The sequence below is a fragment of the Pleurodeles waltl genome, chromosome 7 (genome assembly GCF_031143425.1).
Source record: "Pleurodeles waltl isolate 20211129_DDA chromosome 7, aPleWal1.hap1.20221129, whole genome shotgun sequence".
In the NCBI taxonomy this organism is placed as follows: domain Eukaryota; kingdom Metazoa; phylum Chordata; class Amphibia; order Caudata; family Salamandridae; genus Pleurodeles; species Pleurodeles waltl.
The window spans coordinates 1,091,717,073-1,091,731,479 of NC_090446.1; positions in this window are offsets into that span (position 1 = coordinate 1,091,717,073).

The window sequence follows — 14,407 nt, forward strand, 5'->3', positions numbered from 1 at the left end:
CTGTGATGTCCTCACGAGCCCATCCAAATCGGGGTAGGCCACCGCCAGGATCCGGGACATCAGGGGGGACACAGAGGTGGCAGTGGCTGTTGGCATGTCTGCATGTGGATGTTGCTTGGGTGAATGCTTGTGTGATCTGTGGTGCTTATGTCTGGATGAGCTGCCCTTGGGTGTTGATGTGTGTACAGGCTGGTCTGTAGGTGTGTCTGGGATAGGCAGAGGAACAGGGGAGTGGGACTGGGTTGAGGAAGTTGGAGGGGGGAGGCTAGACACAGGGACAATTGCTGCCGTCAGTGCTGAGGCCAGAGCGTTGATCGATCGCTGATGGGCAGCCTGACCCGAATGAATGCCCTCCAGGTATGCATTGCTCCGATGCACCTCCCTTTCTACCCCTGGATGGCATTCAAAAGGGTAGACTGCCCAACAATGAGCGTCTGGAGGAGGTCAATGATCTCCGCACTGAGGGCAGCAGGGATAACTGGGGCAGGACCTGAGGTGCCAGGGGCGAAGGAGATGGCCGGCTTCCTGGCGAGCGGGCACGGGGCGAAAGCTGAGGGGCTGCTGGGAGGGCGGAGCTGGTGCGCTGGGTGGCGGCTGTACCTGTTGTTGCGGTGGGCACGGATGGTGCCGCCACCACAAGGGAGCTCCCTTCCGAGGACGTGTTGGTGTCGCTGACGTCTCCACGGGTCCTCGTTGTGGAGCTCCTCTCGCCCTCCGTCTCACTGGTTAAGTCCGAATCGGTTGCAGGGCCCTCCGGGGCCATGTGAGATGCAGCGCCCTCGTGCGCCGATGCCACTTCTCCTCCGCCTGATGATGCTAATGCACACATGAACAGGAAAACCAACAAAAAGGGGGGGGGAGAAGAAAGAAATACATGTTGAGTGCATGCATTGGCGGCACCGTTGGCGGAGAGGACAGACACAGAAGCCCCCTGCACTACGCCGCGCACTCGGGGTACACTACTCTATTATTGTGACTTGGCCTACAAGTGTATGGACGACAACTGCACACATAGGTGACACAGGGCCATGGATATCTGTACTTATCACCCTGCAGAGGTGGGGTGCGGGGGCACAGGCCCATGCCTAACGGAGGGGCCTAGCCTACAGAAACCGCCCTGGCCTAGAGATAGCCACAGCCCTCCTCCCCCACCCAGACACCTCCACTGTGCGCTAATATAGCAGAATGTGCTGATACTCACCCCCTTGTGTCTGCTGTGATGTCCTCACGCGCCCATCCAAATCGGGGTAGGCCACCGCCAGGATCAGGGACATCAGGGGGGTCAATTGACGACTGGTACCCCTCCTACGTTGGGAGGCCATCCCCAGCAGAGCCTCAGCGGTCTTTCTGCTCCCGCGGCGGATGTCCTCCCACCTCTTGCGGCAGTTGGTGCCCCGTCTGTTGTGGACCCCCAGGGCCGGGACGTCCTTGGCGATGGCACGCCAAATGTGGATCTTCTGATGGGCGCTGACCTATGTGACATGTACAGGGTGGAAATATAAATATCATCACTTTTCTGCATGGTCGATGTGAGTGGCTCCCCCTCCACAACCTGGCCATGTGGTACATGCTCTCATCTGTCGTGCGTTGCACTCCTCCTTCGCTCCCCTCCCCGCCATCTTACATCCACCCCACTCAACACAGGCATAGCCCATACTACGTGCTCCCTGTGTACTTACCTGTTGGTCTGGAGGACCGTATAGTAGCGCACTCTGGGGGAGGACCCCATCCACAAGTTTCTCCAATTCCTCAGATGTGAAGGCAGCGGCCCTTTCCCCAGTCGCAGCAGCCATTGTATCATCCAGACCGAGGTCACAGCAGCACTTGCAGTATAGGTCCTCTCCTGTGGATGTTCAGGTCTCGAGTGATTAAGCAGTTAGAAAATGGCGGTCACGCCTGCGGCGGTGCGTACCGCGACGGTGCGTACCGCGACCGCCGGCGCACATCGTCATTGGCTCCTGAGACCCATAGGGTTCAATGTTAACCAATGCTGCTTTGCGCTGCGGTCTTCGACCGCCTACCGCCACGGTGTGCCACGCCAGCGCATTGACCTCACATCACATTGTCACACTTCACAGGTCAGGCAGCCGCCATTTCAAGGGCCCACATGGCTTAATTTCTACTGCGTCACACAGGCCTAGGCCTTGCATTGCCACTCATACAAGCCATTCAATGCATAGCGAATCGTGTACAGTGCAAGCTGTGGTTACGTACCTGTGGGTTGCTTGACTCTGTGCTCCATGATGTCCTTCCTAGGCACCGTCCGCTGGGACTTGCGAGGAGATGGAGGAATCCTCCCGTGTACAGACCGTTGGTGGACCTGTCGACAATGGAAGAAAGACATGTCATACTGACATACAGACTTGACCGAGCCACTATACAGGAACTGTGTGCCCAGCTGGAGCCAGACCTGATGTCCCCCATTCGCCAACCCACAGGGATTCCCCCTCTGGTGCAGGTTCTGTCAGTACTCCTTTTTTTGGCAAGTGGATCATTCCAAACAACAGTGACCATATCATCAGGGATGTCTCAGCCTATGTTTTCTAAGGTTTTGTCCACAGTGTTGTCTGCCCTGATGAAATACATGCGGAGCTACATTGTTTTCCCTGAGGTGGGCGATTTGGCTACAGTGAAGGGTGATTTCTATGCCCTTGGACATATCCCCAACATCATTGGTGCCATTGATGGGACCCATGTGGCTTTGGTTCCCCCCAGTGGAAGTGAGCAGGTGTACAGGAACAGAAAAAGTTATCATTCGATGAATGTCCAGGTGGTCTGTTTGGCTGACCAGTACATCTCCCATGTAAATGCCAAGTTCCCTGGGTCAGTGCATGACGCCTACATCATGCGAAATAGCAGCATCCCTTACGTGATGGAACAGCTACAGAGACACCGTGTGTGGCTAATAGGTGACTCTGGTTACCCCAACCTGTCGTGGCTACTTACCCCAGTGAGGAATCCCAGGACAAGGGCAGAGGAACGGTACAATGAGGCCCATGGGCGAACTAGGAGGATTATAGAAAGAACCTTCGGCCTCCTGAAGGCCAGGTTTAGGTGCCTGCATATGACAGGTGGATCCCTAATGTACTCACCAAAGAAGGTGTGCCATATCATCGTGGCCTGCTGTATGCTTCACAACCTGGCTTTGCGACACCAGGTGCCTTTCCTGCAGGAGGATGGTCCAGATGGTGGTGTTGTAGCAGCTGTGGAGCCTGTGGAGAGTGAAGGGGAGGAAGACGACGGGGACGACACAGACAACAGGGACACAGTGATACAACAGTATTTTCAGTAGCACACAGGTAAGAATCAACCACGCCATTTTACATTTACTTAAAGTCTCCTGCCTCTCTACTGTCTGAGTTCCCCCCCAGTTCCTGGTAACTGAGTTGTGACTTTCCGTTCCGTTTTCAGAGCTGTGGGCCCCACTGCGTGACCTCTGCTTTGTATGCCCATGGACTACAGCTGTGTGACAGTGGTATGTTGTCATCACAATGTAACTGAACATTTCTGCACCGTTATGTCTAATACATTTGTTCAAAATACAAGCAGACTCCAGATTTTTTAAGTGCAATAAGTGATTTTATTGAAGTGCTACATTTAGGAACATGATTGTAAAACGGTGATGGGTGATGGTGGAGTAATGTCCATGGCAGAGTCCAGTTCTCAGTCGCACAGGTGCATTGTCCATATGCCTGTGGAAGGATGGAGCAGGGGCAGTTCAAGGTTGGACAGGGTGACAATGTGGGACAGTGGGATGACATCAGGGGGTATCGTTTGCTGGCGGGGGTCTTGGCATCCTACTCTGTCTTCTTGTGAGATCTCAGGTTCCGCTTGCGGGGTTGTTCTTCTTCTGCAGGAGGTGGGGTTCTGGTGGCCTGTCGTTGTGTGGGGGCCTCCTGGCCACTAGCGCCAGCGGAGGTGGTAGGCTGTTCCTGGTCCAGGCTAGTGACAGGGGCCCTTTGTGGTGCCACATGGTCCCGCAATGTGGTGACTATCTGGTTAAGGGCCACGACGATGGTCCCCATTGCGGAACTGATGTTCCTCAGTTCCTCTCTGAACCCCATGTACTGTTCCTCCTGCAGTACCTGGATCTCCTGGAACCTGGCCAGTACCGTAGCCATCGTCTCCTGGGAGCGGTGGTATGCTCCCATGATGGAGGAGAGGGCCTCTTGGAGAGTCGGTTCCCTGGGCCTGTCCCCCCCCTGTCGCACTGCAGCCCTCCCAGTTCCCCTGTTTCCCTGGGCCTCTGTCCCCTGGACGGTGTGCCCACTACCACTGCCCCCAGGTCCCTGTTGTTGTTGGGGTGGTGCGTCAACCTGGGTGCCCTGTAGTGGTGGACACACCGCTGATTGACGTGTCCTGGAGACAGAGGCATGGGCCCGCTGGGTGGGAGCTGTGCTGGTGTTCCCAGAGGGGGTTGGGTCTGGTGTAGCCTGTGGCTGTCTGTGGGGAACCGACTGTCCCGAGGTCCCCGATGGGCCGGGCTGGTCATCAGTGTCCAGGGAGACAGAGCTGCTGTCATCACTGGGGCACTCTTCTGGGGGTGGGATGGACATCTCTGGACCCTCCGTGGCGGTGTGGTGGCGTTCGGGTCCTGCAGGGGTATAAGAGTATGGTTATTGCTTCTGTGTGTGGCATTTCGTGTAATGGGTGGGTGGCCGTGTACCCCAGTGCTGGCATTCCCTTGTGGGGGCTTTTGTGACGGTGGCTTGTGGGGGTGATGGGTGTGTGCTGTGGGCATGCTTTGGGGATGGGTGTCCATGCTTTGGGGACGCATGCAGGGCTGGGTTTTGGGATGGGTGGGATGTGATGGCGAGCCATTAGCAAGGAGTTGGTGTGATGGGGGTGGGGGTGAGGGTGGGGGTATGATTTGGCATGCAGGTGGGGTGGGGGGAATGAAGTAGTGAAGCTTTGACTTACCAGAGTCCATTCCTCCGCCTACTCCTGCGAGGCCCTCAGGATGCAGGATGTGCAAGACTTCCTCCTCCCATGCTGTGAATTCTGGGGGAGTAGGTGGGGGTCCGCCGCCAGTCTTCTGCACCGCGATGTTGTGCCTTGATACCATGGAATGCACCTTCCCCCGTAGGTCTTTCCACCGCTTCCTGATGTCGTCCCGATTGCGTGGATGCTGTCCCACAGCATTGACCCTGTCCACTATTCTTTGCCATAGCTCCATCTTCCTGGCAATGGTGGTGTGCTGCACCTGTGCCCCGAAGAGCTGGGGCTCTACCCGAACTATTTCCTCCACCATGACCCTGAGTTCTGCGTCAGTGAACCTGGGGTGTCTTTGGGGTGCCATGGGGTTGTGTGGATGAGGTGAGGGGTGGTGTATGTGTTGTAGAGTGTGGTGAGTGTGGTGGTGTATGGTGTTTTGTGCGTGGAAATTGTGTGGGTGATGTTGTGATTTGCCTCTGTGTGATGGTCTACTCTATGCTGTGCTCTCTCTCTCTGTCCTTCACTCGCAATTGTGGTCGTAAGGGTTTGTGGGTGATGTGGGTGTGTGTTTTATATTTAATTGGGTGTGTGGGAGTGGTGTGTGTATGTGTCTCAGGTGTGTGTATTTGGAATTGTCCAATGTGGTAGTGTTTTGTAAAGGTGTGTGTATTTTGAGCGCGGCGGTGTGTACCGCCAGTGGAATACCGCGGTTGAAAGACCGCTGCAGGGATTTGTGGGTCGGAATGGTATGGGCGTATTTCTGTTGGCGTGACGGTGGAGGTTTGGTCATTGCCAGTTTCCCGCTGCCCTTTGGTGTGGCGGACTTTTGTTGTTGTTGGGTTTTTGGCGGTTTGCCAGTTGCGGGTCAGAACGACCGTGCCGGTTTACCGCGGCGGTGTTATGGCGATCTTCTGACCGGCAGTAAGCGCCTTTTACCGCCGAGGTCAGAATGACCCCCTATATGTTTTGTTCCGTTTAGCTGCCTATTGGCTTTAACATGGAGTTAGCCATTCCATTTTGTATTCAGTTCAGCCGCCTATTGGCTTTGACATGGCATTTGCCATTACATTCTGTATTCTGCCTATTGGCTTTGACATGCTGTATTCAATTCAGCTGCCTATTGGCTTTGACATGGCATTAGCCATTACTTTCTGTATTCAGTTTAGCCACCTATTGGCTTTGACATTGCATTAGCCATTACATTCTGTATTCTGCCTATTGGCTTTGACATGTTGTATTCAGTTTAGCCGCCTATTTGCTTTGACATGGCATTAGCCATTACATTCTGTATTCTGCCTATTGGCTTTGACATGCTGTATTCAGTTCAGCTGCCTATTGGCTTTGACATGATATTAGACATTACATTCTGTATTCAGTTCAGCTGCCTATTGGCTTTGACATGATATTAGACATTACATTTGATATTTAGGTTAGCTGCCTATTGGCTTTGACATGACATTAGACATTACATTTGATATTTAGGTTAGCTGCCTGTTGCCTTTAACGTGGAGCTAGACATTGCAGTTGAGAATCCAAGCTGTATTTTTACAAGCTATGTTTTTCCACAAGATGAACCAAGCTGTTTTCTTCACACCAGACTAGACCTGATAAGAGAGAGTACATTTGGTGTTTTCCTTTCTGCTCAGGCTGGGGAAGAGGAGAAGTCTAGGAGATCTGGCCAGTCTCCAAAGGCTTGCGGAGTTTTCCAGATTCTGAGAGGAGGGGGCACGCTTTTGTAAGGCTGGCTCTGGGCTACAGTGAGTTAGATTCGAATCTGCTTGACTTCAGGCTGGAACTAGGCGCCAGTTGCCAGTCTCCTGTGTGGGTAGATAATCTCTTTCTCGCAGTTGACCGGAGTCATCAACTTGCAGACCCCAGAAAGATGAAGCTGAAGATAGGTCCTACTTGCTCATAGGGTGATGAATTTTAATTTTTATGCTTTGCTAATATAATCATATAAAGGTATATATATCTGCTGTGTACATTGCAACTGAGAAGTACTGTGATATATTTTGTTTTCTTGCTGCAACTACTTTTGTGCTTGAAATCTAATAATTCATCTCTCAAGAACTTGTGGGTGGGGAAGAATTAACAACAATAAAGGTCTTCTTTGAACTTAGAAGTGCATTCCAGAGAGGTTCTGTAAGCTCTGATATGAGATAAGTAGGAAAGCAGAACAGGCTCTTTTTTTTTTGCGCCAACGTCACGCAAGGGGAGTGACCCCATAGGCAAGGGTCGCTCCCCGGGGGGGAGGGCGGGGCGGGGGCACATTTATTTTAGGCCATTGTTGCGCCCGATTTTAGGTCAATCTGCCCCCAAGGGGGGGCAGAAACAACTGGGCACTGGGGATCTTTTTTTTGCGCCAATGTCACGCAGGGGGAGCGACCCCGTAGGCAAGGGTCGCTCCCCTGGGGTTTGGGAGCAAATTTATTTTAGGCCATTTCTGCCCCCTTTGGGGCCGGCTGAGCAAGAGGCCAAAATCCACAGGTAGGCACTTTGCAAAAAACACCTCTGTTTTCTGTGAAAAAATGTGATGTGTCCGTGTTGTGTTTTGGGCCATTTCCTTTCGTGGCCATACAAGTGAGGTACCATTTTTATCAGGAGACTTGGGGAAACGCTGGGTTCCGTATACAATATAACCATCAGCATTTGTTGGAATACATATAGTTAGTTTTTCTTGGAGCGTGTTCGTACCCCCTGAGAGTCTAAACCTGTGCTTTTGTTTCCATCTCTTACCCCCCTTCTGGTCTTTCCACTCTTTCTTTTCGTACAAATTTGCTTCCTAATCTTAACCTTTACATCTCGACTAAAAAAGGAGATGGATTGCGAACTGGTGGTGCCGATGTAGATGCTGCACTGGATATTGTGCTTTCAAAAGAACCCACAGAACTTAAGCTGGCTGAATCAGTATCCAATGCTTCAATCCGTGTTCTTTTACTGGCCACACATGTTTTTAAATTATTGTATTTCAGTGCAAACTTATAAATACGACCTTCTCTGTAGTCAATCTCATCCTGTTTGCACAGGTTTAGACTCTCAGGGGGTACAAACACGCTCCAAGAAAAACTAACCCTATGTAATCCAACAAATGCTGATGGTTATATTGTAACATCAACCATTGACCAGACTTTAGAGCAAGAACAAATAGTGATTGTTAATTTATCTGATCATGTACTTAATAAAGATGAATATGGAGTTCTCAGTAAAGGATTGGGCTTTTGTCCAACACAATTGGGCGATCCTACCAACATTTTTGTTGATGTATTTAAATGTACACGCTTGTTAAAATTGAAGGATCATTTCAACTCCATGCATATGTCTAGCCATTTGGCAGTCGAGTCACCGCCCGTTCTGTCTCATCCGGTGTCTGATTTACAAGATTTGTAACTGCTCATGTCACTTACAGATGATACTAGTGTGGACATAAACAGATTAAGATACGATTTGGGCATTGAGGAAGATACACTGGTCAATAGTGGACTTAAACCAGTTTCAAAATTTGTGCCTTATGGAACACATCCCAACATTGATCTTTTCCGCACTAGAGTGACTAATGACATGTATAGGCGTCTAGATAGGAGTAACACTTTTAACTTTAGCAATGACAATCTGACCGAAATGGAGAGGAAAGCATTACATTCCCTAAATTCTGATCCTTTGTTGGTTATTAGGGAGGCAGACAAAGGTGGGTATGTAGTACTAATGAATAAAGCCGACTACATTCAGGAAATTAACAGACAATTGAACGACACGGTGTGCTATGAAAGCATCACTGAGAATCCAATGAAATCGCTTGCCGATTGCATTAATATGCGTTTGGATGACTGGCGAGAGAGTGGCCTTATCTCAGATGGGTAATATAAGTATTTGAAAGTGCATGAACCACGTTTCCCATGTATCTATGTATTGCCTAAGATACATAAAGGAGATAGGTTTCCTCCTGGTAGACCTATTATCTCGGGGAATTCTTCCCCCACAGAGAGACTATCTGAATATGTGGACACATTTTTACAACCGTTTGTACACAATTTACCTGCATATATACAAGATAGTAAAGACAAATTAAATAAATTTGATGACTTTGAGTGGTCTGATGACCTGATGTTTGTAACCATGGAAGTTAATAGTCTTTACACTTGTACATATAAACAGTTCGGGATTAGAGCGGTTGAGGCTTTTCTATGTACTAGGACGGCAGACCATTGGCAACATAATAACATGGTGATGGAAATGATTGATTCGTTCTTTCAAATAATTTTTTCTTACATGATGGTCAGTGGTTCCATCAAATACAGGGGGCTGCGATGGGTTCCAGGTTTGCTCCCTCTTATGCCTGCGTTTTCATGGGTTGGTATGAGAGGGAGCATGTCTGGGGCAAGCATGCGTCCCAATGGACTGATTTATTGTTTTTTTGGGGTAGATACATAGACGATATTATACTCGTAGGGAAAGGCTCTGTTGAGCAACTTTTGATGTATCATATGTTTCTTAATGATAACCCCTTTAATGTCAAACTCAGTCTACAATACAGCAAGGAAGAGATTGACTTTCTTGACATTACATTCTATGTTGAAGGGAATAAGATACAGAGCACTCTCTTTGGAAAGCCTACCTCACGTAACAGTGTCCTACATGCCAGCAGTGCCCATCCTAAGTCTGTGATCAACAATATCCCGTTCGGAGAAATGGTCCGCATAAGACGCAATTGTAGCACCAACAAGACATTCACTACACATGTCGACAAAGTCAAACAAAGATTCAGAAATCGAGACTATGGAGAACATATCCTGACAAAAGCGGAAAAGCGAGTAGGACAACTAATGAGAAGCAATACGCTTGGAATGAATAACAGTAATAGTGACAAAAGAAGAAAGGAGCAGACCCTTGTGAGATGTGTTACCCAGTTCTCTACATCAAGCAATGACATATATAAGATCATTAGGAAGCATTGGCATTTACTATTGGAAATACCTAATATACGTAATTGTATCTCTAAAAAACCTCAGATAATCTATTGTAGGGGTAGAACCCTTAGGGATCACTTGTGCCCTGGTTATATTGCTACGAATAAATCATCTACGTGGCTACCTATGGGCCCACTAGGTTTCTTTATATGTCATGAGTGCAACATCTGTAGCTTGGGTATTGATAAGATCAAAAAGTTCTGTTACAATTCTCGTAAAAGCTATGAATCAAACAGTTCATCAACTGTAAAACAAGATATGCTGTTTACATTGTAGGATGTGGATGTGGTAAAATTTATGTTGGCAGCACTATAAGGCCTCTCAAACTCTGTGTACAAGAACATGTCCGTGCAATTAAGAATAAAGACATTAGATATCCTCTGTCATTGCATATGTTGGAACAACATACAGATGACAGTAAGATCTGGTTTCATGGGATTGATACGGTACCATCAAACAAAAGAGGGAGTGACAGAGAATTGACCCTGAGGCGCAGAGAGGCAGCATGGATATGCTGCCTACGCGCCGTGAGTATGGGCCACAATACAGATGAAGAATTCCGTTATTTCCTTTAAATAGGCATCGTTTGTCAGGTCTTTGTTCTTTTTTTCCCCTATTGGCTAAATTCTATTTAGAATTTCACAATTTTAGGGTTTTTTGAATTGGATACTCACCCTCAATTGATGGCGGGCCATAATTGTCATATAACCTATATACATTTAGTATAGCTGACACCAGTTCAAAATGGCCGACGCCTTTATCCAATATGGGCAATATTTCAATGATACTATGGTCGCTATATTGACGGGTATGTTTCCTGTGTTCTATTCATCACAGATTATCTTTCTCTTCTTACCTTGTAGGGCTTTATTAAAATCTTTTTCAAGCCCCAACAATGTTTTATCAATATTCTTCCTTGTTTTGTCACCATCTACATTATTGATTACATCTTTTTAAGATGGCTGACACTCCATTTTAAAATGATCAGTTTTTCGTGGCTCTTCCTATGTCATGTTAATATAACCTGGCATAGTTTGTAAGCTTTACACTTTAGGGCTTTATTATAAGAATGTCTTAGGCTCCGTTGGTTCTCAGTATAGTTGACACCAGTTCAAAATTGCCGATGTATTTATGCGATATGAAGAGTAATTTTATCATATAATAGTCGCTATAGCAATGTATATGCCTCTTGGGTCCTGTTTAGTATAGAGTATGAGTTTCTTTTTACTTTTTAGGGCTTTATCAAAACTCCTGTTAAGCCCGTATAATGCTATATGGATCCTATACATCTGTTTATAGAATGGATGACACCATTAAAAAATGGCCGATCTGTTTAACTAAAATGGTGACTATTCTCATTACAGAACGGCCGCCATAGCAATGAGTATGCCACCTGTGTTAAATAATCTCGTTTTCAAGATTGCTAGGGTTTAAAAGCGGATGTCAAACTTGGCTCGGTTTACTTCCTTTGCCGACCGGGACGGACATGGCTGATCCCTTACTTTATGGGGTAAGCGGCTACTAATTGATTGCAATTTCACGTGCTTCACGGACCTTTCAGGCAGTATTATCAATGACTAAGCATTTAAATTTATATATACCGCAAGTGCCTTATCTTTGTAAATGTCATCCTGTGGAACGCTGTTTTGTATTATGTTTATTAATTTCCTCTCCCATTGGGATTGTTTTGTAGTGATAACACAAATTAATAGCATATTAGTATATGTGTGGTGTTAGAATTTATAAATATATGTTTTTGTCTAAGCACTTGTAGGTTTGTGGGGTTATGGTTTATGAGTTGTGTTTTTTTGTAAAATAGAAATAGCTATATTTATATATTTATTCATATAAGCTTTGGTTATTATCATTAGAGCGTAATGTTTTGTGTCTATTTGAAATGATATCAAGGGTTCTTTTGGTGGTCTTTCTTTGTGGCATTTTTGGCCATTTATTTAGGGCTATTTGTTTATGGAGTTTGTTGACTTCTTTTTAAATTCTCCATCTTTTGAAAATTTTGAAAATATTAAATTTATGTGTGGGTAGTCTATAACTTTGGTTGTTACTCGTTTTTCAATCCGTGGGATATTACATAGTGTTGTCATTCTTTTTAGTAATAATAGGTTGGACATTTAATTCCAATAATATGGAAAGACAATCAATTCAAAGACCATGCAAATATAAGGTATGACATGTTTGATATCATATTTATTTCTTTATATATAAAAAAAATATTTTTTCTTTTCAATAAATATATTGTTAAAAATTACAGAATGATGGCAATATTATTATAAAAATATTTAGAACTATGTAGACCATATCCTTTTTTTTTTAAAGTGGTGTTTGTATTTTGTCTTTTGTATTTTGTCTTTGTAAATATTAGCAATATGTGTCATGTGGTATATCAATATATATATGTCTCTATCGATTAAATGTGTGAATAACATTCCTGGTAGCATGTGTCCCTTGTCTCCTATGATTATGAGTTCTTTATGATCATAAGTATGTGCATTAGAGGTGATTTTTTGTATGTTCTTGGACATTTTTTTTGTTGTTTAACTATTTTTGTATTTACTGTGTCTTATCTGTCCTGGTGTGATATATACATTCTTTTTGTGTTACATTTCTGCTCCTAAGATCCCTGCAAGTGCCTCGTGGAGAGCCGGTTCCCTTGGCTTGTCCTCTACCTGTTGCACAGCAGTCCTACCAGGTTCCCTGTTGTCCTGTGCCTCTGTCACCTGAACCATGTGCCCACTGCCACTGACCCCAGGTCCCTGATCATCCTGTGTTTGTGGGGTTGCCTGGGGTCCCTGTAGTGGTAGACACACTGCTGATTGACGTGTCCTGGGGACAGAGGGTTGGGCCCGCTGGGTAGGTGCTGTGCTGATGTTTCCTGAGGGGGGAGGCTCTTTGGTGGTTTGGGAATGTGGCTGGATCACCGACTGTCCAGAGGTCCCTGATGGGCCAGGTTGGTCATCCTGATCCAGGCGTGCAGAGCTCCTGTCATCACTGTGGGCCTCTTCTGTGGGGGGACTGGATGTTGCTGGCTCCTCTTCTCCAGTGACGTTGTGTGGGGGTCCTGTGGGGATGTAAATGCAGTATTATTGATTCTGTGTGTGACCTATTGTGTACTCTATGGTTGTTATTACCAAGACAGCTTTGGCTTGTGTGAGTTGTGATTTGATTGGCTAAATGATTGTCACTAGTGTGCATGCTGTGGTGATGGGTGTCCATGCAGGTCTGTGATGGGGGTCCATGCATTGGTGTTGCATGCAGGGCTTGGTATTGGGATGGATGGGGTGTGATGGTGGGGTATATGTGAGGTGGTGGAATGATGAGGTGAGGGTAGGGATAGGAGTTTGTGATGGCATGCAGGTAGGGGTGGGATAAAGTAGTAAAGATTTGACTTACCAGAGTCCAGTCCTCCTGCTACTCTTGCCAGGCCCTCATGGATGCATAGTTGCCAAGACTTGCTCCTCCTATTTTGTTAGTTGTAGGGGAGGAGGTGGGGGTGCAGCATCAGTCCTCTGTACAGCTATCTGGTGTCTTGCAACCACTGAACGCACTTTCCCCTGTAGTTCGTTCCACCTCTTCCTGATGTCATCCCTGGTTCTTGGGTGCTATCCCACGGCGTTGACCCTGTCCACGACTCTCTGCTATAGCGCCATCTTCCTAGCAATGGATGTCTGCTGCACCTGTGATCCGAATAGCTGTGGCTCTACCCAGATGATTTCCTCCACCATGACCCTTAGCTCCTCAGAGAATCTGGGGTGACTTTGTGGTGCCATGGGTGTAGTGTAAGTGGTGTGTGTGAGGGTGCGTGGGGTGATGTGTTGGGGTGTGTGCTGTGAGGTGCGTGGATGGTGCATGGGTGATGGTGTTTGTGGCTCAGATTCAGTGGGTACTCCTGCCTTGTCTCTCTCTCAGTTGTCAAATTCTTTACGTCGTAAAGGGTTATGGGTAGTGTGGGTGTGTGTTTTATATTGGTGTGGGTGTGTGGGTGGGTGTGGTGTGTGTATGTGTGTCAGGTGTATGTAGTTTGAATTGTCCAATGTGGTTTTGTTTTGAATGTGTGTGTGTATTTTGAGCGCGGCGGTCTGTACCACCAATGGTTTACCGCGGTTGAATGACTGCTGCAGTGATTCGTGGGTCATTATGCTGTGGGTGTATTTCTGTTGACGTAACTGTGTGGGTTTTGGTATTGCCTGTTTCTCACTGACCTTTGGGCTGGCATACTTGTGTGGGTGTCTGTATAGTGGTGGATTTCTACATGTGGGTCATAATACGGGTAGCGGTCGTGGTATGTTGGCGGCAGTCAGCATGGCGGTAAGCAGCACTTACCGCCAATGTCATAATGGGGGGCCTGAGTGTCTGATATCCTTGGATGTAGCATCTTTGTATACTAATATATCTCAGGAAGCTACCCTTGAGGTTATTTTTGAACTCTTCGAAAACAGTATATGGAACTCAATAACACCTCCTGAGTTCATACTTGAGCTTGCCCACACAGC